This window comes from Echinops telfairi, unplaced genomic scaffold (genome assembly GCF_000313985.2).
Source record: "Echinops telfairi isolate 266 unplaced genomic scaffold, ASM31398v2 ScPeMD7_7425;HRSCAF=8463, whole genome shotgun sequence".
In the NCBI taxonomy this organism is placed as follows: Eukaryota; Metazoa; Chordata; class Mammalia; order Afrosoricida; family Tenrecidae; genus Echinops; species Echinops telfairi.
Window position 1 is genome coordinate 5520277 of NW_022111325.1, and position 6564 is coordinate 5526840.

Below are 6564 nucleotides of genomic sequence, written 5' to 3' on the forward strand. Positions count from 1 at the left end.
GCTGTTACATATATCATGGACGCCCAGTAAAGTGAACAAGTCTGTCTTGGCAGGAGTAGAGCCAGCATGCTCCTTAGAAAGGAGGCTGGTGAGATTTCACTTATGTACTCAGAGCATGGCATTAGGTGAGATTTGTCTGTGTCTCAAGAAGGAAATCACGTTGTTTAAGGAAAGAGTCAGGGAAAAAACTAATAAGAGGAAGAGTCAGCAGTATGGATCCACACAGTGGTGGTAACATGGATTCACACCTAGCAAACATAGTGAGGGTGATGCAGGAACGCACAGTGCTTCCTTCTGCTCTCTTTATACCTGAGCAAACTTTACATGTGAAAACAAAACTTATCTTAAAAATTATTTAAAAGAAAATAGAGCTTCTGATAGGGATGTCATTGGAGAGTTTGTGTCAATATAAAGTGAAAGGACAATTCCACTGTCTCCCACCCTACAAAGGTGAGTGTGTCTCTCTACATTGAGTAATGCATGTTAAGCTGCTGGCTTTCCTATTGATCAGCTAATCTGTCAACCTTTCTTCAACAATTTATTCTTGAATTAATTACTCTGTATTCTATACATTTGATTCACTGCTCTATTGAAAACTCAATGTTCTTTTGCTTTCCAAAATAATTTGCTTAAACCAGTTTCTTTTACATGAAATATGTATGAAGCCTTACAATAGAATGATGCACACTTTCTCCCTGTTAGTTAATCTTTTTGTCAATCACTGGGGCCTATTTTCTTTGTCTAAATTTTTTTCTCCCCAAATTTAAAATTTTCAATTGGTCATATTATTTTTGCATAACATGACATGCTCACTTTTGTTAAGGTAACTCAAGAATTTCCAGCTAAAGGGAATTTTTCTTTATTTTTGTTGCTAATTTCTCTGTATCTACTTTGTTTCTCTTGTTCCAGAATTTCTAGAATTTCCTTATTTTATCTACAGAATCTATTAATATATAGTACAGTATTCTCTCCTTCTGTGATATTTTCTCTTAATAATCTGCTAAATTACTAATTTCATAGTCAACAGTATTTAACCTGTTTCTCAATATCTCCATTGCATTTTATATTCTTAATATGTTTCACTTGCTGTGAAATTTTGCTAATAAATATAACTTTTAGAAATCTCACTGAGAGTTCAAATTGTCTCTCTCACTCTGCTCCCTTACTGCCATCAATTCAGTGCCTCCTTTAAGCAAGCCTACACGACAGGGTAGACCTGCCCCTTACTTTCCATCAGTCCTCTAGCTCGTTTCTCTGATTTAGTTTGAATGCCTTGATGAATGCAGTCTGCAGGACAGAGCCACTGTGACTTGGAAAATTTCATGGGTCCATTAGCCCATTCCCTCCATCCAAAGTTTTCAGTGGACCATGGTTCTTCACGTATGTTTCTCCAAGTTTTGAATAATTTCCTACAACTTCTTTTTCTAGAATTTCATCAACGTAATTCATAGACTAGCTGTCCCTCTCTCTTGGCCTATATCTGGGAGCTTAGTACATCCTGCAGTTAGATATTATCTATAATCATATATGAGGAAATGCTTCAACTCTTGGAATCTGTTTTGGTTACCCTTTTTTATCTTTACCCACTCAAGATCTGTATTTAGTGATATTTTTGTATTATTTTTTTTTGTTTTACTTCTCCTTCATCATAGTATTATTTCCTCTTTTGTTTAATATACACTATTGATCATAGAATGATGCCCTGCAGACAAAACTAGTGTTCTAGTGGCTCTAACCATACAGAGGCATCTTTGCTTTTTCTGTTCTATAATTGAATTAGAGATATGATATTTCACAGTATTAAAGTGGAATATTAAACTATCATAAATAACTTTGGACAAAGTTATGTATAGTTGACTCTATATATCATATCCTTAAACATTTATCAATGTAGACATTTGAGTATAAAAGTTTATCAGATCTAGATTTACTTATTCCATAAATTTTTTATGGACAAATATTTTAAATACATGTATTTAAGTTATTGTCTTAGTACAATAGGCTAAGTATACATTTTTTATTATGACATTTGTTAAGACTACAAAGTACACATTTTATAGGAGACAAAAATGAAGGCAACTATATTGTTGCTCAAAAATATAATTATGTTTTCCTAAGTGGCTGGTTTCATTTTTAATATGTTACTCTTTATTATAGCACTACTGAAAAGCACACATAGCAAAATAATACTAATTAGTGACAAATAATGAGAACACTTGTTTGAGACTTGTCCTGTTATATGTTATTTTAAGTAGTTGCACAATTTTCAGAATCATAAGCATTCCTAATAAAATATTGAATTTTCACATATATTATAGATGATAGAAATAGGATACAGAAAGGTTAGTTAAAATCTGAAGGTTATAAAACGAGTATAAAATAGCACTGACATATGAGCCTTTACCTAATCTACAGACCTTACACTTTTAAGCATTATATTTTAAAATGTAGTTATAATTAATATTTATTATAAAAATAAACTTAATTTTCAAAAAATGCAATAACTTACACATTGCTTCTTGTATTCTTCTTCTTTCTGTGTAACTCTAGAAGATAATCCTTGCTATTCTAAGGGGATATGTATAAACAAAGCAACGTGCACTCTTAAACATAGGAAAAACTAGAATAGAAGTTACAAAATACCATTGTAACAATGGATGAGTTATATGTGGATGATACAGTTTATTGTTTAAGTGTGAGAGGTACCTATGAGCTAACATAAACTTGAAGATGCACTAGACAGCTTCAGAGGCCAGAGAAGCTCCTAAATTGCAATCTTCATGTCCTAGTTGCCCAAGTTATAAATGAGAGGGTTGAAAAAGGAGCAATGGCAGCTAACATCAGTGCAATAATTGTATCCAGTCTTGGTGGGAAAGTGGCGGAGAAACGCAGGTACATGAGTGACACACTGCCATAGAACATTAGGAAGACACCAGGATGGGGGCACAGGTATAAAAGGCCTTCTGATGACCCTCGAGCTAGGGAATCCTCAAAATCACAGTGGTGATTTTGATATAAGAAAGAGCAATGATCAGGAAAGTGAAAATTATGGCAATTGCATGGATCACATCCTCAATCAGAATCATGGAAGTGGTTGTACAGGCCAAGCACAGTACAGGTTCAAAGTCAAAGAAAATCTATGATGGATTTGATTGGGGCCACAGAAGGGCAGTGTGAAAATCCATACAATCTCTGGAAGCAGCACAATGAAGCCAAAGATACAGGAGCCTGCAGAAAGCTGAGCACTCAGCTGGGGGTCATGATGGTCGGGTAACGGAGAAGGTTACAGATGGCAACATACCTGTCAATAGCCATGGTAGTCAACAAGATCCCTTTTTAGTTACCAAGTGAATGGAAAAAGTATATTTGTAAGAGGCAGTCAATCAAAGAGATAGTCCTTTGCTTACTAATGAGGTTTGAGAGCATCTTTGGGATGGTGGTTGTGGTGTACCAGATCTCCAAAAATAAGAAAATGTTGATAAAATTGTACATAGGATTGTGGAAATGAACATCCAACCTGACTGCAATAAACACAATGAGATTCCCAACGACAATGAGTAGATAACAAATAAAAGATGAAGAAATGCATTCAGCGTCATTGCCTATGTTTCATGAGTCGAAAGAGGAATTTAAAGAATAATATCAGATGTATCATCTAATATTAGACTGGATCTCCCCTGGGCTGAGGTGTTTTGTGAATTGTCAATTCTGTTTTCTCAATTGCTTTTCTATATAAAGCTCTCTCTTATACACAAATGAGTATCTATGAACTTGTTTCCCTAGTCTACCCAGACTAACACACAAACCATGAAGGACAAAGAGAAAGGGATGGTCTAGACCCAATATCAGCACACCAAGACTGGAGGACCACATCCCTACATAGAAGCTGCTAAGGCACAGAGAGGACTGTAGGGCCAAAATAGCTCAAGACATGTTGTCACCTTCCTGGAGCATACCCCAACAGAGGACAAAACTGAGGACATATGGCGGATAGTTTGTCCAGACTGAACAAACCTGCAGAAGGGTAAATGAAGAAAGGAACATAACAGATAAGCAACCGGAGCAAAGCAAAGCCACAAAGCCCTTAAGAGCCCCCAAAATAGATTTCAGGTTAGAAGGGCAGCTCCAGGAATTCCCCCAGGACCAGTGGGAAGATAGTCAGAATGGTCAGCAGCCAGACCTGGAATTAAGTATGTTGTTTCTCTTTGCAATCTTTTGTTTTCTTTTTCTTTGTTCTATGTTATTGTTGATTTGCCTACTTGTATATGATGGGCATGGGAAGCAAGCTCCAGGAGAAAGGAGGAGGTTGGTGAAGGGAGTGGTGAGCAAAGAATGCCATAGACAGGGGAACAACTAGGGAATTAAATAAAAAACAAGGAAGATATAGAGATCCTGGGTGGGGGATTGGAACAACAGCTGTCTACCTGAGAGGAATTATGAAGAGGTGGAAGTAGGGTGAGGGAGCATTGTAGTCTGGTCAGGGGATGGTAAAAGGAAAAAGAGGAACGATCTAGGAAGCAAAGCCATGGATGAAGGCATAAACATAGGTGGATACATAGGGAATTCAACTTGACATCAGACCATTTACACTTACTCTACATTAGGCTGAGTTTTCATTTAAGAACACTTATTATCAGCCGTTAAGTGATAATTTGCAGATAAAATTAATTTTTTCCCGAAACCAGGAAAAGTCCCAGAAGCCCTGTTGGTATAGTTGGTTATGTTAGACAGATAACTTCAAGATCAACAGTCCTAACCAACTACCTGTTGCATGGGGGAAAAGAGAGGCTGTCTTTTCCCTGATAGATTTGTAGCCCGGGGAAGACACAGGGACACTTCTACTCTGGTGCTTAGGGTTACCATAGATTGGAATCTACTCAATTAGCAGTGAGTGAGCAAATGAAGGGAAGTCTTGAGTTTGGGATTGATTTTTTCCCTTCTCTTTTAGTCCTGCTAAAAGGAGCTCTGATGGCTTAGTGGGCTCTGCACTGATGCCCTAACAAGTCCAGAGGTATGACCCACCAACCAGCCCACAGGAGAACAATGAAGCTGTCTGCTCCAGAAAAGATTTAAATATTTGAAACCCAAAATGGTATTTTTTTCTGTTAGTCAGAATCTTCTAAATGGCAGTGAGTTTGTATGATTTTTAGTGTATGTGCTTGAGTGCATGCACCTGTGTGTATGCACCTTTGTGTGTGTGTTGGGAAAGCTTGTCAGTCGAGTGTTTGCCTGTTGTTTTTTAATTAAGCATATGGAAATGATTGGTTCTTGTCTGAGATTGTAGTCAAAGATAAGGGAGAACCACATGTTTCCAGGAAAATAAAACTAGGAGAAGAGAATCCCTCCTAAATTTGGTATAGAAGAATTCAGGCAAGTTTTGCTGCTAACTGAGAAGTCAGTTGTTCAAGCCCACTAACCTCTTGCAGAAGAATGAGCCTCTCTGCTCAGTGAGAGAACTTTGCGAATTTACAAATACTGGAGAGCAGGTCTCTATCCTGTGGAGTCTGGGGTAGACTGGGTGACAGCATGTCTTTAATTAAATGTAGACACTTAGGAAATATTGAAGTGTGTGGAGACCTGGTTGTGCTATTAATAAACTTTGAACTGCTAACCACAAAGATGGGCTTTGAATTCACCAGTCATTCAGTGGAAGAAAGGTGAGGGATTTTCCTTCTGCAAAGATTTATGTCTTGAAAATCCTATAGGTTGGACTGTACTCTTTCAAATAGAGTCCTTGTGAGTTGGAATTGATTTGAAATCAATTGATTTTGGGGGAGATAGACATATAACTTTTATAAGCTTAATTTATTATTAATTAGTGAATTTAGTTTTACATATTTTATTCCCTTGTATATTCTATAGTATACTCTTCTGAAACCACACTAAGTATCACGGTGGGAACTCTCACATGGCCACAGGTGCAATCTTATCTCCATACGTACCACTCTATTTCTTCTTTCTTTATTCGCTCACCCTTCTATTTTTCCCACCACTGTCAGTCTCAATGAGCTCTGGTTTGTGTTGGTTATTTTTTCTCTCTTTATTCTTTTTCCCTCTCCCTGCCCCCCCCTTTCTCCCTTTCTCACCCATTTCTTCCTATCATACACCACTACTGGCTTCCAGGACTCTACCCTCCGCCTAGGGCAAATCTACCCAAATTCCAGAGGGGACTCCAGCCTGCCCTCCGTGGGAGTGCTGTGCATCGCACAAGGCACCTGTGACAGACGTCTACACCGTGCTGCGGTGATGAGGAAACCTCCATTGGACCTCTAAGTCGGTCTTGTCAACTAGCTAAATTCTGCCCAGCACCACTTGGTCCCTGCATTAAAAGGGAACACCAACCTGTCATTCTGGGCAGAGTCTAAACCCCTCTGGACCCACATTCAAGCAACCAGGGATAAGCTATCTCTTTATTTCCTCCTTCTCTCTCTCTTCCCTCTTTATCATCACAGTCAATCTTAGTGAACACAGTTGAGTTTTTCTTCCCCTTCGTCCTCTTTCTTCTCTTTTTATTTCTTTCCTCTTTCTTTGTACTGTTAGCTTCTTTCTCTGCTTGTATGATTC

General features: G+C 37.9%; 1 pseudogene; it reads right to left on the reverse strand.

Annotated features, from left to right (window-relative positions):
• Positions 1-2764: 2764 nt before the first annotated feature.
• LOC101656857 lies at positions 2765-6349 on the reverse strand (annotated as a pseudogene).
• Positions 6350-6564: the final 215 nt, after the last annotated feature.